Genomic DNA, 27,916 nt, shown 5'->3' with positions numbered 1-27,916 from the left:
TAAAATCAGTTTTAATTTAAAACACTAAAAAGGAATATAAAATAGTTTAGAAAATTTGGTTCCAAAACAAATGTTCTCTTCAAATTGTGGGTTAAATTTAGTCAAAGAAAAATGGTGCAATGCCTTGCTTCAGGCCCTTGTATCTCATCAAAGTATTGAAATTTCTTTTCCACTGCTCTCCCTGTCCGAGGCTTGTCTCAATGTTCCATTCATCTCTTTTCATGTCAGTCACCACAGAAAGCCCCAGATTTCCTGGCCACTCCATCTTCAGCAAAATCTCGATATTCTTGACCTCTTGAATGGTTCCTTTACCTTTTTTTCTCTAGTGAGAATTGGCCTCTTCCATAGGGCACTCCTTCCCTGAAGACTTCTCAGGTGATGGCTGCTGTTTTCTCTACAATTCTTGTACTGGATGACCTGAAGATGGGACAGACATTCTCTTTGTCCCTCTTTGCTGCTTTCAATCATTCTTTTTCCATCGTCTTGAAAATTCTGAATTCCATATCAAACTGCCCACTGCTTCTCCTTAATTCTGTTATCAACTAACTCACAAGCTACCACCAACCCCCTATTCTCTGTTATTTTAGTTTCTGGCTTACTAGTCCTTTTTCTAATATTGTAAAATTATTGGTAAAGAAGAAGGCCCCAGTGATTGGCCTCCCCTTTCTTTGATGGTCTCTTTTTCCAATGATCTAGGCTCTGCATTACTTAAGCCACCTAATGTCATTGTCAAAAGGCACTTCTTATCCTGCTCTGTGTTTTCTCTCCTCTTCTCATGTTCATCCCCACCTGCAACTGTATGGTTTATCACCTTATAAAAGACTATGTAATTTATAATTCCTTAAGCTTTTGTAAATTACTTGTTTTCCCCCCGGATAGAATGTAAATTCCCGAAGACCAGAGTTTTTTTTTTTGTTTGTTTTTTTGTTTTTTTTTTTTTTCCCCCCACTGTAAAGCAAGGGGGTCAGGTTATCCTTGCATGTATACATTACAATTATATTTTTCCCCCATTTTTTTTTTAAAGTTGATTGTAGGAGACATTGGGTAGGTATTTTCAAATCTTTCTTCTTCCCCAGACACACAGGTAGACTAGATTTCTCAGCTACCTTTGTGATTTGTTTCTGGTCAATGAAATGTGAATGAAATGATATGTACTATTTCAAGGCCTGACCTCCCTGTTTTCTCTCTTCCTGCAACTGCTGTGTGACTACAGAGAGTTCAACCAATGACTGATGTTCTCTATAGGGTAGTGGAGCCCCAAGATAGTAACAACCTGAGTTCCTGAATCACCTCCTGATGGCAGCTTATCAAACATACCAGTGATCTTTTACCTGAGATAGAATTAGTATTCTGTTATATTAAGTCCTGAAAATTATTGGGTTGTTATAGCAGTTAGCTATTCTGAATCATATAATGATATATCCCAAGCACCTGAAATTATGACTGAAGCATGGTAATTGTTCATTAACAGATACAATTTCCTTTATTTTTCAATATAATGTAATAAAAATTCTCAAAAATCACTAGTACCTGCTTAGTGAGTATTTCAAAACTAGTATTTCAAAACCAAGGCTAACAGAGAATATGGTTTGCCTGGAATTTCCCTGAATTCTGATGACCTGTGCTAAGAAATTAGGTGGCAAGGGAAATGATTTCCCTGGAAAACCAGGTCTTACTCTAGCTGTAACAACAGAATAGAAAGGCTAATGTTTGAAACACTCTGTGAATTAATCTATTCTGAACTAAGTTTTCTTTTCCTATCTTCCCTCCTTTCTTTCTTGGTGTTTAAAACCTTTGTTTAGAGCTTAGGACATTTTTGATGTACTGGCAAATGACCAATTCAGCTGGTTACTATTCTCACATTTACTTTCCTAATTTATAGTACAAGTACTCTAGTATGATGAGCAGAATTAAAGTCCTTATTTGAATGCTGATCTTATGATTATCTTAAGATATTTGAGGTCAAAAATACACTGCTTCTTTTCTAGGGACCTCCAAGATTTACCAAACATTTACCAAAAATATTTCTCTTTTGATTTATAAATGAGTGAAAAATCTGATGACTTTAAACACTGCCAGTAAAAAGCTAAGATATAATGATAATACTTAAATTCAGAAAAACAAGGCTTTCTGACTGACTTCATGTATATATCAACTTAACAAATGTTACTAACTGTGCAAGTGAAATTATGTAACACAGACAATACAAACCATTTAATAACTCTGCCCATAAATAGCATGAACATATACAGACAAGTATGTCAAGAAACATTATCTCATTGAAAGAACCGTAATGACTTGGGGAAGAAAGGAAAAATAATATATATTAGAAATACAGTTGTTGCTTCTTTTTTCCACATTATATATCTATTTAAGTTGGAACAGAGTTCCTCGGTTTTTCCTTACCTATAGTGAATGATTTGTAGCAATAATGTAATATAGACTGAAAAAAGCATTTGCTTTTCTATTTAAGTACATAATTTGATCATATTTAGAGACATTTTCCAGAGATCTGCAAATTATATTTTGATTTCCTAATTCACTCTTTTCTCTGCCACTTGCTATACATTCTATGTATAATACAATACCATGTTACTGATTATATCAATTACTGATTTATGTTTAACATATAACTTTTAAATAGACTGTTTTCTCAGAATTGTTGGTTTTGTGTCTTTTTATATTATTAGTAATACTTGCAATTTTAAAGGAGCAAATCTGAATTAATAGAAACACAGCCATTGTTTGCAATTTAAAGTAGAAGGCTATCTTATGAAAAGCTTCAATAGGAATTGTGTTCAGTACTACAATTTTTTCAAGAATTTTCTTAAAAAGGCTATTAAAATATATTCCTACTGCTTTTTGAAACACTATTCCCCTAAGAATAGGTTTTTTAAGGCATCGATGACTTGAGGATCCAAAGCTTCTATAATCTAAAATGTATTATATTTGAGAACTTCAAAGTAGTTATAAACATTATTTTGTAATATATACTAGCATACAATTATCTTCACTATGTACTACAAGCTGTATAATCTGGGTTTAAAATCTTAAACATACCTCTTGTTAGTCTTATAAATTATGATTTTTAGGAAATGTTCAGTTGGTTATCCACATGGAGTACTCATCTATTGGAGGAGTGGTCTGCAAACATTTAGAAAACATGTACTGGTCAGTTTTTCCATTGTGGAGTTGCTGTTTGACCTCAGCATGACCTATCTGAAGGAGCCCAGAAGCACAAGTGGAATCTAATTCCAAGTGGGAAAAATATCTTATAATAGTGTGCATGAACTAGAAAAATATCAGAGTCCTAAGCTACCCCAGATGGAAGTTTAGTCACTGTGAAAAAGAACTTCATCCACAAAGAAAGGTGGAAATCCTTAGTTTGGGGGAAATGCTCTAGCAAACTTACTTTAAAAATTCCCTAAAAACCGAAGGAGAAACAGCATCTGCCTCCTTGGTCTGTGTGTGTTTTTGAATAAACTCCCGAGTGTATCTTTGACCTCAGCACAGTTTATTCAGAGCGGTTGGCAGGCACAAATATGGACCCACATTTTCCTAATCTGACTTCCAAATTCTTTCTTGCATTTTGCTTGGTTGTATCCTGTGCATTTCAACTTGGCATTTCAGCATTTGTCACTGATCCTATTTTAAAAATCAAGCTTGCCGTTGTTTTGGCTCAGGTAGTTTAAAAAAAAAAACATTGAAAAGCAACGAACTATTCAAGAGGTCTTGGGAAAGAAAGCAAAGCCAGCTGTTTCCTGTTAATAAGAACCTAACATTCTTTAGGCTCTGGTCTCATCTTCTGTCCACTATTTCTCCTCTAATGTCTAAGCAAATATCATATCAATTGACTCAAGATGAGAATAAAAGCAAATTTCCTTTCAAAATTTCAGGGATGTTCTTTGGGAAAAACACAAGGTTAGGAAAGCAGATATGTTTATTTTAAATTTGAGATAAGAATTAAATGATACAGAAGCCTGATTGCAGGAGAAAGTATGATATTTGCTTTAGGGCAAGCCTTTCCCATTTCTACAGTGTCTCAAATCAGTCCCAACTTCCCTAGTCCTCAGATACTAACGGGAGAAGCATTGTTATTTTAACATTCTTTAAGGTCCCTTTTCTTCAAAGCTTACCTATGTACTAATCTCTCAGAGAACTGGAACTCATCAGTTGATCAATTAATTCATGCAAAAGTGCTGAAGAGTAACATATATATATATATAAGCTTTCAATTTTATTTTTGTTTAATTTTTTATAATGATTTTTATTTTTTCTATTTTAGCTGATTTATAGGGTTCTGTCAATCTTCTACTGCACAGATGGTGACCCAGTCACACATAGATGTATAAGCAACATTGATAACCTTTACCTTAATCACAGAAATTTTTGGGTCTGTGACAGGTAATTTCTGAGGGTCTTTCTGGTTAGAGTGAGTGCTGTCAAATCACATTACATAGAAACATCCATAATCTGCTTAAACACGAATGAATGTAGACCTATTTTTTTTTTTTTCAGGATGTTTGTCTATGTATAATTCCCATGCAATTTAAAGAGTTTGACAAGTATCTGTATGGATTACGCATTTTAGTTAGCAGTTAGTGGGTACTATTGGTTAAGCAGGCCTGACTGATAAAAAATGACTTACATGAAATAAATTCTGATGTTCTTGATTAATCAGTTCTTTCTAGAGTTCTTTCATTAAGCAAATATCCAATGTTCATTTTTAAAGTCAGGAAGGCACAAGATAGATCATTAAAACATATTAACCTCATTTGGTTTCCTGTGACTTTGCTTTTCTCTTCTTTTTGGAGGAGAAATTCATTTTAGGAGATGACAATCCTCTTAGGCAGATATGGACAGCAAGAAGGTGCTAGATTAGAAAGAGTAGACTGAACATTTAGAAAAGGAGTTCTACAATGGGATGGAAACCTAGCACTTGATATACAAATGTCCTTATACTTTGAAGAAGCAATTATTGACCAGGGCTGTATATTGTTGTTGTTAAATTCTATTTTTTTGTTGTTGTTGTTAAATTCTATTTTTCTATCTCTTTACTCTTCATAATCTCTGATAATACTTTTGATTTGCTTATTTCTTTTAATTTTGCAATGTGAGTTTACCTAGAGAAGAAGCCCCAACTATAGTTGAAAGTATCTGCTAAAGATGTGATTATAAAAGTGATTTTTGGAGTTCCTGTTGTGGCTCAGTGGTTAATGAATCTGACTAGCTACCATGAGGACACAGGTTTGATCCCTGGTCTTTCTCAGTGGGTTAAAGATCTGGTGTTCCTGTGAGCTGTGGTGTAGGTTGCAGACATGGCTCAGATCCTCAATTGCTGTGGCTGTGGCTGTGGTCAGCAGCTGTAGCTCCAATTTGATCCCTAGCCTGGGAACCTCCATATGTTGCAGGTGCAGCCTTAGAAAGCAAAAAAAAAAAAAAAAAAGCAAAGGAAAAAAAGTGATTTTCAAAGAATCATACTGATAGACTCTCAATTTGGGAGGAAAAACATGTAACAGATAAAATTTTCAATAACTTCTACTAGTCTTTCAGTAGCAGTTCTTTCAAGTCACTCATTTTACCTGCTGTTTAGTGGGCTTTCTTCATAATATTGTAGTTAAATTACCTAACTACAAATTCTGTCATTTGTAGTTAATAAGACATTCATTTTGGTTATTAAGACATCTTTCTTCTCCACACTTCTTTCTCTGGTGTTGGTTTGATGAGGAGAGAAAGGGAAGAGATTTGTCCTTATAGCAACAGTGCATAGCAAGTTGGCTATACACTTCTTGGTTGATTGTAACTTTTGCTTCTAGATGAGAATCATCCCTTATGTGTGGTAGTGAAATTACCTATCTGTCTATTGTTGGCTGTGGCTTCCATCTGTATGGTAGGTGCTCAAGTGTTGGCACTCTTGTGGCATGACCAGTTGTGAGTTCTTCACAGGACCTGATAATGGCCTCCTGATGCATGACCCTGATATGGAATATCTGTCATAGGTTGAATATCTTCTTACCTCTCACAGCAGGCAGACTACCTGCAATATCTTGTTTCTGGCATACTCCCTGGATAGGTGTATCTGTTGGAGTGGCAACTGTCAAAATGACTTTGCTATGTCACCTTTTCTCTTGTCTTGCTGTACTGCAGAGATCCTTGGGCATTCTTGCAACAGACCTGATGAGAATGCAAGCTGTCCTCCTGGCACTTCAAGCCTCTGATCTTCCACTTCTTTCCTGCCTCTTCTCTATAGCAAGGCTATATCAGATGCTTTGCTTGTCAGAAGCTCAGCCACTGTTAGTAGCAACTGGAGGCAGTTTGAAAACTCCTTTCTTATTGGAAAGATGGATCTGGAGGATCAATTCTAATGACTTTCCTCAACCAGAGGAAGGATGTCGGGAGGAATGTTGTTCTCCACCAGCTCTCTAGTGCTCCAAAATGTCAATTCTCACTTGCTTCCAATCCTTTCATTTTATATATCTATAAGGTAAAAGTCACCAAACTAGTTTGGTCTCTGTCACTAACTATGTTATGTAATTACACTAATAACTGGCAAAAACTGGTTTTGGAATAAATACAACCAACTCTTGGTAAGAATATAAATTGGCATGTAGGGGAAGAAGCATAGATGCCTGGAAGGAAAACAAGCTCTGAGCTTTTGCTCTGCCACTGAGGATGTCAGTCGGTGTCTTTTACTGACAGGAGGAATGCAGAACTTTTATGAATCCTACAAGTCTGTTAATGGAGGTGAGTTAGGGAGATTTCACTATGAACTATGGTACTTGCACTGTAAAGCAACTTTATGAATCTGAGGTTGAATGATATCACCCAAACCTTCTAGCTAATTAGTCACGGTTAGGACATGGAATCAACTCTTCTGACTTTATTTGTAGAACTCTTTCTACTACAATATTTATATCCATCAGGGTTTAGTCAGGAAAACAGAAACCATTACAGATAGTTCAAACAGAATTATTTATTAGAAGGAACCTCTTTACATTAGCCATGAAAGAGACAAGACAGTGAACAGGGAAGAGTGAAACAACTGAGAAGATAGCTATTGCAGAGAGGTGCTCCCATGTCTAGGGCTCAATGTGTTACCAGAGCTCATGTGATGAAGGCTATGACCAGGATAGATGCTGGTCAAAAGAAAGCTGGGATCACAGAAGGTGGGAGTTGGAGCCATGGAAATGGCACAGCCATTTAATCAGAAAAGCCAACCAAAGTAGAGAGAGATAGGGAGAAATATCTGGTTTCTTCCTTTATCCTGCCCTTCATTCTCCCGTCTGTGCCTCTCCTTTTCCAATATTTGCTTTTTTTGGAAATAGGTATGTCATAAGCCTGATAGTATTACTTAGAGAAACATGTAACTATGGGCTAAGAAAAAAACATGTCATATCTAAAAACTTAGCCCTAAAAAGGAAAATGTAAAGAGTTAAAAGAAGCAAACTCCCAGTAAGATAGGCCCTTAATATTATTAAAAAAAATTATGTTACTCATAATAGCCAAAACATGGAAACAACCTTAGTGTCCATAGATGGATGAATGGATAAAGAAAATTTTACAAATATGTGCATACACACACACACACACACACACACACACAATGGCATATTATCAGCCATAAATGAAGGAAATTTGCCATTTTTAACATGAATGGATCTTGAAGGATTATGCTAAGTGAAATAAGACAGAGAAAGACAAAAACTGTATGATCTCACTTATATGTAGAATCTAAAAATGCTGAACCCATAGAAACAGAGAGTAGGGTAGTGATGCCAGGGGCTGGAGGGTAGGGAAATGGGAAGATGTTTGTCAAAGATTGCAAACTTCTAGTTGTAAGGTAAATATGTTCTGGGGAAAAATAAATATTATACAAATAGAAATTGATAAAAGTAGACATGGAAATTGTACCATTTACCCTTTTTGATCTCCATCATACCTTTTACTGTAATTATATCTTTTTGCTTTTATAGGAAAAGGAGAAAAATGAAGAGGAAGAAGATCCAAAAAGAGGAGCAGAGGGGGCAGAAATCATCAGAGAGACAAATCTGGAGAGGCACAGACAGCACAGGTAGAAAAGCAAGGCTAGTAATTGAAATTCCAGATTAAAATGTTTAAGCAATACTATATATATATATATATATATATATATATACATACACACACACACATATATATACACAGCATTTCAATGCACAGTCCCCATTTAAATGAGAGGAAGGAGAAAGGACAATGAGGGTGAATGGGAAAGAATACATATCAAACAAACCCTTTCCCTACAGCATTATTTTCCCTTAGGCCGACCTTGATTTCTTCCCATCAGAAGAGGTGCCACAGATGTGCTGGTAGTATATCCCTAAACTCATGTTTTGTCTTTTTTTTTTGTTGTTGTTGTTGTTGCTATTTCTTGGGCCGCTCCCGCGGCATATGGAGGTTCCCAGGCTAGGGGTTGAATCGGAGCTGTAGCCACCGGCCTACACCAGAGCCACAGCAACGCAGGATCCGAGCCGTGTCTGCAACCTACACCACAGCTCACGGCAACGCCAGATCGTTAACCCACTGCGCAAGGGCAGGGACTGAACCCGCAACCTCATGGTTCCTAGTCGGATTCGTTAACCACTGCGCCACGACGGGAACTCCCCTAAACTCATGTTTTAATGAGCATTGTACACAACTTTTTTTTTTTATGACTTAAAGTCATCTAAACTCAAAGGTCTAAGTTTAGACAACAGAAAGAAGTATAAACAGAAAAGGGAAGGGTTTATCTTCATAAAGAAGAGAAAATGCTTAAAAGTTGACCATAAACAGGAGAGAGAAAACAGACTACTATGCTTCGATTCTTATACCTGCCAGGGCTAGTCTAGCTGCTGCTCTGAGCAATTTGCTCTGCTTTAATTTTGTCAGTTTCTATTTGTCACTTAGCCTTGGTCTCCAATTGTGGTCAGGTAATTGTCATCTCTTATCTCCATTTGGAAATGTTTATATGTAGATAGTCCTGTAACTTGAAACAGGTCACTGATTTTTCATAATGTTAGGGTTCTTTTATTTTCTGCTTTTCATGATTAAAAGATACTTACTGAGGAACAGAGACCACTGTTAAATAATTTATACCAAAGGCACCCAATATCATGACAGAATTCAGGATGTGGTGGGAGACTGGCAGGTGGGGAAGGAGAGACAGAGGAGTAGTTGGCAGGACCTGTGTGTATCATCTTCTTAGTTTAGAAGCCCATATGGTGCTTCATAATCCTCTGCTCAATTGCTGTATAGTTTTAGTCTACATCCTATTAAAAATAAAGTCTATTAAGAAGAACATTGTAGATACATTATAAATCTCATGTTAGAATTTACAAGAATTTTTCAGGAGCAGTGTTTTGAGTGTAATATTGACTGACCTTGAACAATAAATTGAGACATCGACTTTTTTGATAAAAAAATATACTTATTTCAGAAAATGCTTCCACTATTTAAAAATTAAAAATTACATGTGGTTAATTAAAATAAAGTGCAATTTTAATGTTGTGAACAAAATAAAACAAAATATAACAAATAACTCTCACCCCTCCCAAAACCCCATACTTTATTGTTGATAACGGAGATATGCCCTGTTCCTTCTGCAGCTTGATGTACAAAGGTCTAAGTCCTGATTTTAAACACTGTGGATGAACTCCCCAAGAGAAAGCACAGTTCCTGATCTTCAGAATCTTGTAATTTGGCTTATCTGATGACATACAGCTTACAAGAGCAAGTTGTAGTGTCTCCCAACAATAGTCAGTGACATATTAGGGACTATTTTACAGGTTAGTAGAGTAGAGTGTTGCTTAGAATTAGTCATACCAACTTGTAAGTTCTATTTACAATGATAATTTTTAGAAAGCATAAATAAATATAATTAAAGTAAAATAGATTTTATTTTCTATAATCTTATTGATATTTTTTATCTGAGTTATTTCTACTATCAACATTTCATAATCAGTTACAAAGCATATTTCGTAGTCTTCAATATCTGCATCGATTGTGTCAGTATAAGAGGGGCACCTTGTTCTCTGACAGCTATACTTCCTACTGCCCACTGCTTCCTAGATTTGTAATTTAATGAAACAGTGGAGCTGCCTTGAATAGACTTACTCAGAGCACAGTCACAAAAACATAGACTGCTACAAAGGTCAAAGGGAAAAAGAGATATGGAAGAAATGCATATCAATGATAATTCTTACAAGTGTACTCACCCTCTGATTTCCTTTATCATTGGCCTGTAACTTCTGGCGTTTGACTCTGGAGACAAATGCTTGTTTTCATTAGTATGATTTTCCCCTAAAAGATAAATATATGGCTTTGGCAGAGAATTCAAAACAAATGTGAAAAGTGACAAACATCCAAGTTATTATCTTGACAACTGGCTTTTATGCACTAGTTGGACATCTTCAAGAACCAAAGATTTGTCATCCATTGATGTAAATCTATGCTGTAGAAACTAAAGATATGCCACAGAATCAAGACATTTCAATTCCAAAAATAGATACTGTTATTTTATTTGTAATAGAATAATAGAATATGCTATAAAGGATAAAGATAAGATTAATAATAATCTTAAACACCGAAAAATACAAAAATTAAAAGAATTCAATCAAGTCTTACATTCAGAATATATCAGGATAAATATAAAATTTAATTCAGGCCATCATTAATAAATCCACAAATAACAAGTGCTGGAGGGGCTGTGGAGAAAAGGGAACCCTCCTGCACTGCTGGTGGGAATGTAAACTGGTACAGCCACTATGGAGAACAGTTTGGAGATACCTTAGAAATCTATACATAGAACTTCCATATGACCCTGCAATCCCACTCTTGGGCATCTATCCGGACAAACCTCTACTTAAAAGAGACACTTGCACTTGCATGTTCATTGCAGCACTATTCACAATAGCCAGGACATGGAAACAATCCAAATGTCCATCGACAGATGATTGGATTTGGAAGATGTGGTATATATACACAATGGAATACTACTCAGCCATAAAAAAGAATGACATCATGCCATTTGCAGCAACATGGATGGAACTAGAGAATCTCATCCTGAGTGAAATGAGCCAGAAAGACAAAGACAAATACCATATGATATCACTTATAACTGGAATCTAATATCCAGCACAAATGAACATCTCCTCAGAAAAGAAAATCATGGACTTGGAGAAGAGACTTGTGGCTGCCTGATGGGAGGGGGAGGGAGTGGGAGGGATCGGGAGCTTGGTCTTATCAGACACAACCTAGAATAGATTTACAAGGAGATCCCGCTGAATAGCATTGAGAACTATGTCTAGATACTCATGTTGCAACAGAAGAAAGGGTGGGGGAAAAACTGTAATTGCAATGTATACATGTAAGGATAACTTGATCCCCTTGCTGTACAGTGGGAAAATTAAAAAAAAAAAAAAAAAAGATTAAAATTTAATTCATACTGTTTGAGCAAAATGAGAGAATGAGACTGGCAAATCAAATACTCTAGTTAATAAATAGTAACAAAATGTGAATATTTTAATGAAATCTTTATATGAAATCATTATAAGCAAACAAGTCACAAAATTTGAAAAAAAAACTGACATGATAAATATACTCAAACTATATTTAGGTTTTTTTTTTATTCAAAATTATATTGGGCTTATTATTTTGATCATATATTAGATCCTTCTAGCAACTCTGGTACTCAGTAAATATTTATCAAAGAATAAATATGCGGAAGCAGATGCTAATATGATTCTGGTTGAGAGAATGAATGGCTTACATATTACATAGTATATGTAGCATTTACATTGACCTTACAAAAAAGTTTAATTCATACAGAATGTTAGATATTTTCATATATTTCGGTGATTTTTCTTCACCCTAAATTTATCAAACTACTTGGTAGCAGTTCAGAAATTTGGCATTTTCTCTAGTGTTAAAAAGTAATTTGGTCTTAAAGCACATATATAGATATATCTGTCAAATAAAGGATAAAAATATATCTCTCTTTTGTTAAATCGAGCATAGTTAAAAAATAATCACAGAACATATGTTAATATATTTTGAAGTATTTAGAGTTGAGTTTTTAATTTTAAGCATTTTTTTCCTGAAATTATATAGGTTTAGATATTATAAAATGATAAACTAATTTGAAATGGCAATGTGTAATTTAAAAATTATCTAATTAAAGCAAGGTATTTCATAATTACATAAAGTTATTAAAATAGGTTTTAAAATATTTTCAGCAAATGCTTCTAAATGCCCAATATAAAACACTCAAATTGATTTTGATTTTGATGTATTGGACTTGGAATTGATAGGTTTATTAGTTGGAAAAGAATTTTAATATCCAGGCACAGCCTTAAGCCAATCATTTCCTGCTCTAGTTGCAAAACTTCATTTACAATAGTTAATTTGGGATTTTAAAATTTAATTAATATTTCCTTTTTTAACATGTGAAAGTAATTAAGTCATAGCAGATTTGCCTATAAATATTCATGACTAAGTAACAAAATACTTTCGAATTTTCTTCTATGTTCATTGCATTAATATTCCATTATTAGTTAAATTAATTAAACATGAACAAATATAGGCCTAATGATCAGTCTGGAATGGTTTTAAAAGTAATTTAGATATATAAAAGCTTTTTTTATAAACAAGCTTTTTTTTATAAGCCTCACAAGAATAGTTCAAGGTTGGCAGAGCAGCTTTTCTTATATCCCTTTATTTTATATTTAATGATAGCTGCCGTTTATCAAATCTTTCCTTCAACACAGAGCCATGGGAAAGAAGCAGAACTGCCACTTTTTACAGATAACATAATAGAAAATCCTAAAGATGCTACCAGAAAACTACTAGAGGTTATCAATGAATTTAGTAAAATTACAGGATACAAAATTAATACATAGAAATCTCTTGCATTGCTATACATTAACAGCAAACTAGAAGAGAAATTAAGGAAACAATCCCATTTACCATTGCATCAAAAAGAATAAAATACCTAGGAGGAAATCTACAGAAGCAGGCAAAAGACCAGTACTCTGAAGACTATAAGACACTGATGAAAGAAATCAAAGATGACCCAAACAGATGGAAAGGTATACCACGTTCTTGAATTGGAAGAATAAATGTTGTCAAACTGACTATACTATCCAAGGCAATCTACAGATTCAGAGCAATTCCTATCAAGTTACCCATTTTTCACAGAATTAGAACAAAGAATTTTAAAATTTGTATTCAAACACAAAAGATCCTAAATAGCCAAAACAATCATGAGAAAGAAAAATGGGAATTAGAGGAATCAGGCTCTCTGACTTAGACCATACTACAAAGCTGCAGTCATCAAAACAGTATGGTACTAACACAAAAACAGAACTATAGATAGATCAATGAAACAGGAAAGAAAGCCCAGAAATAAACCCATGCACTTAATTAATGTCAATTAATATATGACAAATGAGGCAAGAATATACAATGGATAAAAGACATTCTCTTCAATAAATGGCACTGGGAAAACTGGACAGCTACATGGAAAAGAATGAAATTGGAACACTCTCTAAACCATACACAAAAATAAACTCAAAATGGATTAAAGACCTAACTTCAAGGCTGAATACTATGAAACTCCTATAGGAAAACATAGACACTCTGTGATATAAATTGCAGCAATATCTCTTTAGATCACCTTCTAGAGTAATGACAATAAAAACAAAAATAAACAAATGGGACCTAATTAAAATTAAAATCTTTCACATAGCAAAGAAAATCACAAACAAAATGAAAAGACAACCCTATAGAATTGGAGAACATATTTGCAAACAAAGTGACTTACAAGGGATTAATCTCCAAAATATATTAATAGCTCATACAGCTTATTAACAACAATAACAAAAATACAAACAACTCAACTAAAAAATAGGCAGAAGATATAAATAGAAATTTCTCCAAAGAAGCATACAGATGGCCAAGAAAAGACATGAAAAGATGCTCAACATCACTAATGATTAGAGAAGAGCAAATCAAATCTACAAAGAGGTATCACCTTGTTCTGTTCAGAATGGCCATCATCAAAAAGTCTACAAATAATAAATGCTGGAGAAGGTGTGGAGAAAAGAGAACCCTCGTACACCGTTGGTAGGAATGTACATTGGTACAACCACTATGGAAACAGTATGGAGGTTCCTTAAAAAACTAAATATAGAACTGCCATATAATCCAACAATCCCACTCCTGCCATATACCTGGAGAAAACTATAATTCAGAAAGATACATATACCTCAATGTTCACTGCAGAACTATTTACAGCAGCTAAGACACAGAAGCAACCTAAATGTCCATCAAGAGAGTAATGGATAAAGAAAATGTGAACATACACACAACAGAATATTACTCAGCCGTAAAAAGGAATGAAATAATGCCACTTGCAGCAACACAGGTGGACATGGAGATTATCATACTAAGTGAATTAAGTCAGACAGAGAACAACAAATATCATATGATATTACCTATATGCGGAATCTAATACAAATGATACAAAAGAGCTTATTTACAAAACATAAATAGACTTACAGACTTACAAACTATGGTTACCAAAAGGGAAACATGGGGGGAGGGATAAAGCAGGAGTTTGGGGTTAACATATACACACTACTATGTATAAAATAGATAACAAGGACCTACTGTATAGTACAGGGAACTCTACTCAGTATTTTGTAATAACCTATATGGGAAAACAGTCTGAAAAATAATGGATATATGTATATGTATAAGTAAATCACTTTACTGTAACCTGAAACTAAGAAAACATTTTATATCAACTATGAGATCCTTCTCTACAGCACAGGGAACTATACCTAGTTACTTGTGATAGAACATGATGGAGGATAATAAGAGAAATACATATATATGACTGTGTCACTTTGCTGTACAGCAGAAATTGACAGAACAATGTAAATCAACTATAATAGAAAAAATAGAAACCTAAAAAAGTACAAAATAAAGAATATTAGAAATCTATTTGGAAAGAAAAAAACCTAAAAATTACAAAAAAATAGTATCAACCCACTGCTTAGCCTAATGGTTTCATGGAAGAGACAGAAAATCCTAAAATTTCCTAAGTATTTGTGGTGGCTCTGGTCCTCTTCTGCTTCTAATCTGATGTAGGGTTTTTGTTTTTTTTTTTTTTGTTTTTTTTTTTTTTTTACAGAATTAAATTTGATTCAAGTAACTTTAGAATTCACCATGAATAAAACAGACCACTTTTGTGGGATCTATCTCTATTTGGTGATCATGTTAATGAAAGCCTTTAAAGATTTTGTGGATGCTCCAGCTATTCCCAAAACTGCAGATTGATTTTTGATATGATTTTAGGCATGGAATTAGGGTGGACATGACTGAAGACATAAATGTTGGTTCTAGTCATAACTTACTACTACTATAGGCTCAAATCTTAGCTTATACAATGCTGATGTTTGATATTACTTAATTACTATTTTTTATTACTTAAAATTAAAATGTAGTTCTATAAAATTCAATCCTACATGTAATTGATTCAGCCAGCTTTAACAAGTTTTGTAGAGCACAGTCAGGGAGTACTAGTCCTAAAGGACTTCCAATGAATAGAATATTTAGGTTTAAAAATCTCTATTCACATGTATGGAAGTTTTTCTCTTGTCTAGAGTCTGTAATATAATTATTAGATTAATTTTGGAATTAAAAAGCAGAACACTTGGAAGGCGTCAAATATGTGAAGGTATTTTGCTTATACTGCACAAAGCAAATAAGAAAGGGATGAATTTGTTTTTAAAAAAGTAAAAAAAATGGGGAAGAAAAAAATCAAAACTATTTAAATTAACAATTCACAAAGAACCAACTGAGGCCAATATCTTTTCAGACACTGTATTACTTACTCTCCACAATATTTATGGAAAATATGGTTGTTCATGCATTTAACTAATATTGGTGGAGCACTCACTTTATTCCAAGCACTGTCCTAGGTACTGTAGGCATATCAACAAGCAAGAGAGACAGGGTCTCTGTTTTCATGGAGCTTACATGTAAGAAAGAGCAACATACCACAAACAAGTAAATATAGGATGATGTGATTGAAAATTTCACAAGAAGTAGGCTGGTATTTTTTGCTTGGATGGAGAGACTAAGGATCCTGACAGTGGCACTCATTTGATTTTTTTTTTTGGTCTTTTTTTAGGGCCGCACCCACAGCATATGGAGGTTCCCAGGCTAGGGGTCAAATCGGACCTGTAGCTGCTGGCTTACACTACAGCCACAGCAATGCCAGATCCAAGCCGCATCTGCAACCTACACCACAGCTCATGGCAATCAATGCCAGATCCTTGACCCACTGAGCGTGAGGCCACGGATCAAATTTACATCTTCATGGATACTACTCAGATTCATTTACACTGAACCATGACAGGAACTCCATTTGAAAATATAAGTAGGTACTGGAGGAAAGAGGAATATCAAAAGCCTTACATCAGGAAAGATTATTATATGTTTAAACAAAAGAAAAAAGGCCAGTGTGCCTAGAGCAAAGCCAGTGAGACAATATCAAGGTAAGTCATCTAGAAGTGTGCTTTTAATATTTAAATAGGAACCGATCACACTGTTGCTCCAAATCTTTCAACAGTGTTCTCTTATATTTGGCACAAAAATCCCCTAAATTTTCAGAGGCCTCCAAGATTCCACATAGATATGACCCCTGCTATCAAACCAACCACTGATCCTCCAATTTACGTCCCACCAGCAACCCATCTCCTTGCAGGTTGTCCAGTGTGTCAAGTATCCCCAGCCTCAGGATGCTTTTATTTGCTATTCCCTTTGCTTGGAATTATCTTTCTATGGAAATGTACATGGCTTCTTCATGTTTTCATCCATTTCATTTTCATTCTCTGCTCAAATGTTAAAACCTTGGAGCAGCTTTCTCTGAATATCAATGTAAAATCTAATCCTCTCCTCTCCTTCTCTTTTCCTTTACCCTGCTTCTTCCAGTTGCTATGGCTGCATAAGAAATTATGTCAAAATTTAGCTGCTTAAAACAACAATAATCATCTGTTATTTCTCAAAGAGATAATAATCATTTGTTATCTTTTTCGTGGGCCAGGAATTTGAAAGTGGTTTATCTGCGCAATTCCACTTGGGGTCTCTCATGAAGCTCCAGTCAGACTGTAGCTGTGTTTGGAGTCACCTTGCCAGCCTTTGTTCATATGCTTGGCGCCTGGTCTGGAAAGACTCAAAAGGCTGGTGATTGGAACAGCTGGGATTCTTAAGCCACCTTTTTCTTTCTCTATAAGTCATCCAGCTTTAGGGTAGTCAGAATTCTTACATAGTGGCTCAAGGTTCCCGAGGCAAATGTTTTGAGAGAGAGCGAGGCATAAGCCATATCACCATTTATGACCTAGCCTTGAGAAGTCAGGCAATGTCACTTTTGCTTCATTCTACTGGTTGGAGCAGTTACAAAGGTATACCAAGCTTCAAGGGATGAGGAGGGATATTGGCCTTGCCTCTTATGAAGAAGTGTCCATATACTATTTTATGAACTTGTGGGATGTATATATATTTTCTCCAATGTTTGGAAAATAAAATCAGTCACATTGCTTTACTCCTTCTCCAAAGTAGTTTTCACTCTGTTTATTGCTTGTTTCCCGTACTAGAATATAAGCCCTATAAAGACATGACTCTTGACTGTCTTCTTTGCTATTGGTCAATTTTCTTTACTATCCAAATCAGTGATTAGCACCCAATATTTTCTATTGTTGAAAAATAAATATTTCCTGAATCAGAAGTCTATGAAGTAATGAAAGCATTATGAAGACCAGTGTTTTAAAGATGTTAAAATATTTTATAATATTCTATAAACTGTCCTGGAAATGTAATAAGAGTTCAGACTATACCAAAATTATCCCAAAAGTGAGCTGATTTTCATGATATATGCCTAAATAGGAAAATAAATGCTTCTTTTATAATATTTTGGAAAAACTATGACTTTTTAATGACATTATACTGATTAAGTTCCCAGTTGACACCAATCACAATGGTATGAGTACTATAAATTTAGATTGTAATCTATTTCTGTGTGCAGATTATAACATTGCAAAAAGCACATTAATCTTCCAGTCATAGCTGTACAAATGCCGTCATTTAGCTCATAGTAATATCAATGAAGATGAGCAGGGAACTTTACTCTCTATTTTTAACTGCTCTCTTTACCATTTTCAATGGGACTAAATTTCTGCTTTTTAAAATTGAAGTATAGTTGATTTACCATGTTGTGATAGTTAATTTCTTTTCCTTTCTTTTCTTTTTTTTTTAGGGCCACACCTGTGGCATATGGAGGTTCCCAGGCTAGAGGTCCAATTGGAGCTGTAGCCAACGGCCTATCAGAGCCATAGCAATGTGGGATCTGAGGCTCATCTGTGACCTACACCGAAGCTCACTGCAATGCTGGATCTTTAACCCACTGAGCAAGGCCAGGGATTGAACCCATGTCTTCATGGATGCTAGTCAGGTTTGTTAACTGCTGAGCCACAACGGGAACTTCCCAATTTCTGGTTTTATTAAAAGTCAGATTGTTGACATACAGAAAAAAAGTATTTCTTGGATCTTTACTGAAAAGACTGATTTTCTAATGCCAAGAAATACTCATTTGAAACTCATAAGAGTCAGTGTAGCTGTTTGCACACAAACATAGGAATGTACCTTAAGGCTGACCTTTTAGTAGTAAGTATCAAGGGCATGAGAATCACTACACCAACAGGAAAAATGGGTAAGTTTTTCATTCAAATTGAAAACAATCCAAATGCTCAGCAAGAACAGTTGAGAAATTAATTATAAACCACATGTTAATGTACAGACATTTAAAAAGATGTTGAAAAAGAAAAGGCAAAAGGTAATTTTTCATTATTGGCACAATTGCCTAAGTAAAACTCCAGGGTAACTAACTAAAAAATCAGAACTAATATAAAATTCATTATTATTTGGATAGAATAAATTATAAAACAAGTCTACAGTTTTCATGTAACAGCAATGATTAGAAGACATAATGGAAAAATAAGGCATAACAGCAACAAAATGTGAAACACTTAGGACTGGCGACAAGATATGAAGAAACAGACTGAGAGACACTGATATAAATTTAAGGACCAAGCCCTACTCTGGACTTGGACCTGGTACGGCAGGCTGAAGAGGTCTGCATTTCTTAAACGACAAAATTGTCCCTGTGACAAAAATACAGAAACTTGCGATTTCCTGCTCTCACTACTTATTGTAAGAACATCTGTTTTTCATCTGTTGCAGAAAGAGAATATGCCACCCAAGAACACAGGCAGCACTATGAAGGTGACTGACCTTTTTAGTCACCTCTTTGGGATATAGATGCACAGGATTATCAGTCCCACCATGAGCAGTGAACCTGAGTCATATTTTGCTCTGGATGACACCACTGGGTTAAAAAAACTCTCCTCAAATCTGAACATGAAAAGAAGAAAGAAAAATGGACATCAACATACCAAAAGAATTCTCCTGAAACAAACATGGCAGGCCAACCCTCCTCCAAGGCACATGAAACCAGTCTTTGAAGACAGGGTTCCCACTGGCCAGCTTGACTACTGTGTAGCCTCAAGCTCTCCCAGACTGGGGGAGTCTTCAAAAGAAATAGCACCTCTAGGATCAATGTCTGGTTCTTCTTCCTCAGACAGTCCTTTCATAAAAGGATTACATCTACCTCTGAAATCCTGGAAAATCCTTCGGGGATATGCCCCAAGATAGAACAGAGGGTCCTCAGGAGCCAGCAGAGGAGAAAGGCTCTCTCAGACCTGCTGGACTCAGCCCCTTCCCTGTTCGCCACTTGTGCTCCTGAGAATGCAGATACCAGCTGTCAAAAGGCCTCCGAAGGAAAAAGCCAATGGTCAAATGGCCAACTCTTCCAGGAGTGGCCTAAAAAGCCTCTTCGATGTCACCCCTGAAAGGCTTTCCTCACCTAGGAAACTGAGATAGAGAATCAGCCTCAAACCTCCATCAAGGAGACCTGAGGTGAAGTGGAGGCAGGAAAATGCCACTAAGGGGCCTTACTACCTGGAGGGCTTAGTACCTGGACTAGGACATGCTCAAAGACCCCCTACTTTAAGTTGTTTCAAGAAGGTGGGGAGGCCTGACCCCCAGCGCAGCTCAGTGGAGTCTGCTGGGCCTGTGGCTGCAGAGCACTCACCTCAGTGGATAAAACCTCTATACTGCACACCACATGGGCCAGCAGGAGCGGTGGGTGGAGGGAACCATGAATTTTGGGGGCTCATAGGCTCCTAACAGCAGGCTAAGCAGCTTTGTCTTGGGACCCAGAGCCCCACGCCCTGCAACGCAGGCCAGAGCCCCCTCAGACCTGAGTAAGGAGCATTTCTGGACCTGAGTGAGGAGCATCTGAGCCACAGCTGAGGCTTCAGGCACCAGGTGTATCATGTGGAACAGTTTGGGATTTCCTCATTTGAGGAGATGACTTTGAAATAACAGTCCTTATACCTCAAGTTTGACCCATTCCTGAAAGACATTCCTGAGACCAATGCAGCTGCCAGCCTACACCACAGCCACAGCAATGCAGGATCTGAGCCACATCTGCGACCTCTACCACAGCTCACACAAGACTGGATCTCCAACCCAATGTAGAGGCAAGGGACTGAACCAGCATCCTCATGGATACTAGTTGGATTTATTTCCACTGTGCCAAAATGGGAACTCCCCAAAATATATTATTTGATAAAGGCTGCAATACAACTCAATGAGCACAGAAGAAAAATTCCAAAAAATGGTTTTAGGGAGTTCCCATTGTGGCGCAGTGGAAACAAATCCGACTAGGAACCATGAGGTTGTTGGGTGTGATACCTGGCCTCGCTCAGTGGATTAAGGATCCAGCTTTGCTGTAAGCTGTGGTGTACGTCGCAGACTGTGGCTTAGATCTGGCATTGCTGCAGCTCTGGTGTAGCCCAGCGGCAACAGCTCTGATTGGAACCCTCGCCCGGGAACCTCCACATGCTGTGGGTGCAGCCCTAAAGTGACAAAAGACAAAAAAAAAAAAAAAAAATGGTTCTAGACTTTGGGTGAACTCTTTGGAAAAAAAAAATAGTTAGATATATACTTTTGATACAAACACATGTACATTCCATATAACTTAGATCATTAAATAAAATGAAACTATTGATCAATTAGAATAAAATTGGTCATTAAGTATTGGATATTGACATGGGGAAAAACCTCCAAGGCAAAAGAATAGCAGAAACACAGATAAGGGATAGATAAATTTGATTATATAAAAATTAGGTCTAAATGACATCCCAAAATGTAATGAATAGTAAATTACAAATGGTAAACAAGAAAAATATTTGCATCATTCATGATAGGGCAAAGGGAAATGTAAATACCTAAAGAACATTTGTAAATCAGTAATAAATATTGTTAACTCTCAAATAGAAAAATGAACAAAAAGTAGAATAAGCAATTTATTAAAGCGGTACAAAAAGCCAAAAAAAAGTTAACACAAGAAATCTCATTTAAGCAATGAGGTCCTACTGTACAGCACAGGGAACTATATATAATCTCTTGGGATAGAACATGAGGGAAGATAGTATGAGAAAAATAATGTATAACTATGTATGCCTGGGTCAGTATGCTGTATAGTAAATCAACTATATTCTAATAAAAAAAAAAAGGAAAAAAAAGTAAATTTTTTTTCTGGGCAAAAAAAATCTCAATAACAAATTTAAGTTAAAGACACATTTTTGCTTATCATATTGGTAAATAATTTAAAAGAAAATGGATAATAGTCATTATTAGTTAGTGTACCCTGAGATTGGAGCATTCAAATATTGCAGATGAGGGAATAAATTAGAGTTAATGTTAAGGAAATTATACTAGATTTATAATTCTTAACATAATATTTTTTCTATACAAATTTGTCTATTTCTTTTTTTTTTTGGTCTTTTGTTGTTGTTGTTGTTGCTATTTCTTGGGCCGCTCCCGCGGCATATGGAGGTTCCCAGGCTAGGGGTCTAATCGGAGCTGTAGCTGCCAGCCTACGCGAGAGCCACAGCAACGCAGGATCCGAGCGGCGTCTGCAACCTACACCACAGCTCAAGACAACGCTGGATCGTTAACCCACTGAGCAAGGGCAGGGACCGAACCCGCAACCTCATGGTTCCTAGTCGGATTCGTTAACCACTGCGCCACGACAGGAACTCCTGTCTATTTCTTAAAATAGACAAACATTAATATGCAAAAATTTTCATTAGAGGATTATTAAAATAAAGGAAAATTAGAAAAATAATTGGGGATGGTATAAATTATGGTATAATAAAATGAGGTATGCTATGCAGTAGTTTGATAATTTGAAGAAAAGTTAATGGGAAGATGTTCACGGTAAAACTTTAAAATGATAAAGGAGTATATCATTTTTTAAAGTTTTCTGTCAAACTATTTGTATCTAGATTTAAAATTTAATTTTTAGTGTTATTTTCTCTTAGGGCTTATGGGTTACTTTCATTTTTTACTTTGCTTTTTTCTATATCATTTCAAAGTTTTTATAATAATTATATGTATTTTTATATTCTGGAAAGGAGCAAAATGCTACTCTTCATATTAAGTGAAATTATAAAATGCACATGATGATGGTCTTAGCTATATACATAAAAAGGTTTTTTTTAAATTTTTTTAAAGAAAATATAAAAGGAAAGAGCCTGGAAAGAAAGAATTTCAATTCAGTTTGCAAGCAATGGACAACCTGAGAAAGTTCATAGGCAGGGCATCGTGTAATCAAAACAGCAGTTAAGATGAATTGCTTAGGAGAGTTCTAATAGTTATCAGGGAAAGATGACTCAGATCAGGTTGTGGTAGAGAGAATGGCAAGAAGAGGTTAATACTGAGTTATTACCAGGGATAGAACTGAAAGTACCTGAAGAGTGGGAGTGGAACGTGAAGGACAAGTAGGAGCCAAAATTTTCTGAATATAAAAAACACAACTATTATTTAGAATCGAAATAATCCAAAAATTTAAAAAAGCAAGGTAAAAATGAAAGTGCCAGTTACATGGAAATCTGGAGGAAAAGCTGGTTTGCAAGAGATAAATTAATTTTTAAACTTGAGTTGAATTTTTGCCAATAGAATATTAAAGATATATTTAAATATCTCCCTTAGTTTTTATTACCTAATATATCAACATAATAAAAAATCAAATAGGTGAAAAAGGCACACAATTTAAATCTCAAACTGACTTTCCTATAGCTGCTGCAAGTCCTATGGCACTAGTAATCACCTTCAATTTCCACTGAGTTCCTCTGGTGATCAATTCCATATTAGTGGAATTCAAACCTATATTCTGATCTATCAATATCAAATATTACTTGGTATCTTTATACTCTCAAAGACCAGAAACTTGTCCTCTCTTCTAATTTAACTTGAATTATTACTTTTGGATCCTATTAGTAAAATTGTAACATCATACAAAATCTGATATAAGAAGTTCACACTATTATCTTGATTGATAAATTTCAGACATCATTAGAATCCCTGCAATATAAATTGAAAACATCAGTGATTGTAAACTTCTCTCCACCTCTCATCCTCTGTTTTTCTCTCCATTTTTCTCCCAATCTGGCATTTATACCATCACTTTTATTAAGGTTCAGAACATTTCTCTTTTATTCTATAACTATTGTAAAATAATTCATGTTTGTCTAGAGGTTGAATTCTAAAAACAAAGCCTGATGAATAGCTTTGATAATTTCATAATTATGTAGTTATAATTGAAGTAGAACATACTGCATATTTAAGACCCCTTGTGAAAAATACAATTCCTTTTTCCTTGCTTTTTAAATTTTATTAAGTATTACTTGCACACCATAAAATGCATCCCTTTTAAGTACACAAATTCAGAGCTTTTTGCTTTTTCAGAGCTGCACCTGATCCTAGGCTAGGGGTTGAATTTGAGCTACAGCTGCCAGCCTGTGCCACAGCCACAGCAACACGGGATCCAAGCTGTGTCTGTGACCTACACCACAACTCATGGCAATGCTGGATCCCTGACCCAAGGAGAGAGGCCAGGGGTCAGATGTGCATCCTTGTGGATACTAGTCAGATTCACTTCCACTGTGCCACAAGGGGAACTCCCACAAATTCAAGATTTTCAGGAAATTTACCAGTGGTGCAATCTTCATCATAAGCCAGCTTTAGAACATTTTCATCAGCCCAATAAGATTCCTCAGGTTCATTTACAGTTAATCCCCTTTCCTGACCCCCAGCCTCAGGTAAACAAACACTTTTACTACTACTACTCTACTTCGCTTTTTGACTCAATAGATTTGTATTGCCTGTTTTTTTTTTTTTTTCTCTTTGAAAAATGGTTTTAAGATTTACACATGTTGTAGCTTGTACCAGTATTTCATTCCTTTTTATTGTTAGTATTTTATTGTTTTGATTTACTATATTTTGTTAGTCATTCATCAGATGAGATGTTTCCACTTTTTGGCTATTATGAATAACCCTACTACGAACATTTGTATGCAGGTATTTGTGTGGACTTATGTTCTTTATTTTTCTTGGGTTGATCCTAGGAAATCTAATTCTGTATTTTCTAAACCAGTCTACTCAAAGGAAAATGTCCCAATTATTAAGAGCATTTGGATTTTATTTTTCATATTAATTACTTCAAATCATTCTATATATTACAATCTAACCATAGCGTTTTAATACAGACTTTCCCTCTAGATTTTTAAAACAATTTTTAAATTAATATTTCACAAATATTAAAAGGTATTAAGATATTATCTGTAAAACTGCACATTTACATCCTGCTTAAGAAATGAAAAACTTCCAGAATAGTTGAGGAACCTCATGGATTTCATCTCAATACCATCCCACCTTTCTTATTTCCAGAGATTAACATTGTAAGACTTTGTCATCCTTACATATGTAAGAAAACTTTTATTAACTATATATGGATTTCTCAATTAGTGAAAAAACAAACAAATATTTATGCTATCTAAATTCTTACTGGACTTGTTTTTTCTCAGCATTTTTTTGTGTGTGATTTATCCATGTGTATAGTGGTTTTACTGCAAGTCATACATTTTCACAGCCATATTATATTCCATGTTGTAAATATGCCAACATTTATCCATTTTCCAGTTAATGGAAAATTAAGTAGTTAAAATTTTTTTTTGCCACTGTAAACATTCTGCATAATGTGATGATTCTGTCCATTATCACCCATAATGGATTGAATGTTTGTGTCCCCTTCAAATTCGTATGTTGAAAACGAATCCCCAATCTAATGGAATGGTATTAGGGAGTGGGGCATTTGAGAGGGTGATTAGTCATGAAGGTGGAACCCTCATGAATAGGATTAATGTCCTCATAAATGAGACCCCAGAAACTTCCTTGACTTTTCTACCATGTAAGGACACAGCTGAGAAGATGGCTATCAACAAACCAGGAAACTCTCATCAGACACCAAATCTGTCAATACCTTTATCTTGTACTTTCCAGCTTCCAGAATTATGAAAAATAAATGTGTTGTGTATAAGCCAAAAGTTTATGGTATTTTGCTATGGCAGTCCTAAAGGACTAAGATAGCTCCTTTATACATGTAAGGAAGTATTTTAGAGTGTGTGAATCTTCAACTTTTCTACACATTGGTAAACTGCTTTCCAAAATGAGTCTGTCTAAACTCATACCAACAGAAAATATTTCTATTGCTCCATGTCATTCCTAGTATCTGGTATTGCTAGCTCCCTCCTTCTCACTCTATCCCAAATTTTTGTGTATAGAAATTATTGGGTATAATTCTGTGGTCACTTTTATTTATTTATTTATTTTTTGGCTTTTCCCCCCAGCTTTTCTAGGGCCACACCCGTGGCATATGGAGGTTCCCACGCTAGGTGTCTAGTTGGAGCTGCAGTCGCTGGCCTACACCAGAGCCACAGCAACGCGGGATCCAAGCCGCATCTGCAACCTACACCACAGCCCAAGGCAACACGAGATCCTTAACCCACTGAGCGAGGCCAGTGATCGAACCTGCCACCTCATGGTTCCTAGTCCCACCTCATGGATTCGTTAACCGCTGAGCCACGAGGGGAACTCCCTGTGGGCACTTTTAAATTGCACTGAATATTGGTAATTTCTCATTACAAAAAAATCAGGTAAGTGTTTATTAAGTGAATAGAGCTAGGATTATAAATTAAGGCACAGTGAAGGTAAAATCAGTACTGTTAGAGAAAAAAAAACTAACTTATTTCTGAAAACTCTGGTAAATGCTCATAGAATTGAGGCTGTGATAGTGTAAGCTATCTTCTAGCTAGACATTAAATTCACATTGAGTCCAGGAAATAGCTCATTGGAGAGAAGAGAAATGAAGCTTCATTTGATTTACCTCCACCCGCCCCACCTGCCCCTGCCCCGCCTTTTGTTGCGAAACTTTACTTTTGGTCAACCTTGTGTCCACTTCGTGTTTAAAAGTCTGTGGGAAAGCAGCTTAAGACCACTCAGGGGTGGGAGTTCCTGCTGTGGCTCAGCAATTACGAACCCGAACAGTATCTTTGAGGATGAGGGTCCAATCCCTTGCCTCGCTCAGTGGGTAAAGGATCTGCTGTTGCCACAAACTGCGGTGAAGATGGCGGATGCGGCTCGGACCTGGCGTTGCTGTGGCTGTGGCGTAGGCTGGCAGCCACAGCTCTGATTCAACCCCTAGCGTGGGAACTTTCATATGCTGCAGTTGTGCTCCTAAGACAAACAAAACAAACAAAAAAAACCAAACAATAAAACCACTCAGGTGTTCCTACCCTTTGAGTGGCCAGAGCGGTGGTAGTTGCAGACCCTCCTCGGTGGTGACTGAGGCTCCAACTCTGGTGGGAAACTACCGGGTGGACACGGAGGGCACCTGTGCCGTCAGACCCTCCTGTAACCTCGGGTGCAGTAGCAGTGAGTTTGGGGGCTGGAACCATCCATTCCCTGGTCATACACTTCTCAGCAACACGCAGCTCTTCCTTTCCCTCATTTCAGGACCTACGCGGAGGTAGGAATTGGGCCCACCGCCTACGGGTGTTCTCGCGAGATGCTACCCTGCTCCGGCAAAACATCCCCTGGCACCGGAAACGCCACGTCAGGCATCGAGGTGAGCTCCTTGGATATTGTCCTGCTATGTTGTCAGTGTCCACATGGCCCAGAGGAGAGTCTGTGTCACACTCGGCGCGGGTGGCCAGGTTAACGTAAGACGCTGTGAAAGGCTGGATTTCCAGCCCCGGGCACTGGACACCGGAAGCCATTGCTCTGGGAAGGCTGCCTGTGTCGGCTCAGTGAAGATTCCAGAACAGAGGTGGCCAGCAATAGGACCAGCCCTGCGGCCGCAGACTTCAGCACAGTGCACTGGCCAGTATTTCTATAGGACGTGACACTGCCATCAGCTGCCTTTTTAATGGCAACTGTGGCACGAGCTGTTGGAAGAAGCTTCTCTCTTTACAGATTTACAAGGTAGATGCCTTCCCTTCTTTTGTAGATGATTGTTCCATTTGGAAATCAAGTGCCGCCTAAGTGGGTTCCAGCTGCAAGAAATTTGGGGACATCCTCTTCCATTTGTAGGACATTGAGAGTTCTAGACATTGTAAAAATTTCCCTTTACGTTACCACAGGAACCCAGAACAAGACGTATGGAACCTCTTCTGGGTATTGTGGAAAAACTAACCTCTTCAAATTTGTATTTCAGAAGGCACTTTCTTTAAAATTTTGCAAGACTCTTTTAATCTACAGTTGACTCTTAAACAACACAGGTTTGAACCTGAATGGGTCTGCTTATACAGGAGTTTTTGTGGGGTTTTTTTTCCCCCGTAGTAAATACTGTAGTACTACACAATCTGTGGTTGGT

At 36.4% G+C, this 27,916-nt stretch overlaps 1 long non-coding RNA gene across 1 annotated transcript; it reads right to left on the bottom strand.

Moving 5' to 3' along the window:
- Positions 1–27,453, bottom strand: LOC102158086. The gene is made up of 4 exons (XR_002339227.1): positions 26,838–27,453; positions 10,230–10,314; positions 3,061–3,144; positions 1–417 (listed from the first exon to the last, which is right to left on the bottom strand). It is a non-coding gene; the product is annotated as an uncharacterized LOC102158086 (long non-coding RNA).

Source organism: Sus scrofa, chromosome 15 (genome assembly GCF_000003025.6).
Source record: "Sus scrofa isolate TJ Tabasco breed Duroc chromosome 15, Sscrofa11.1, whole genome shotgun sequence".
NCBI classification, from domain to species: Eukaryota; Metazoa; Chordata; class Mammalia; order Artiodactyla; family Suidae; genus Sus; species Sus scrofa.
The sequence above is the reverse complement of the archived record's forward strand: the minus strand, read 5'-3'. Positions and strand labels throughout refer to the sequence as shown.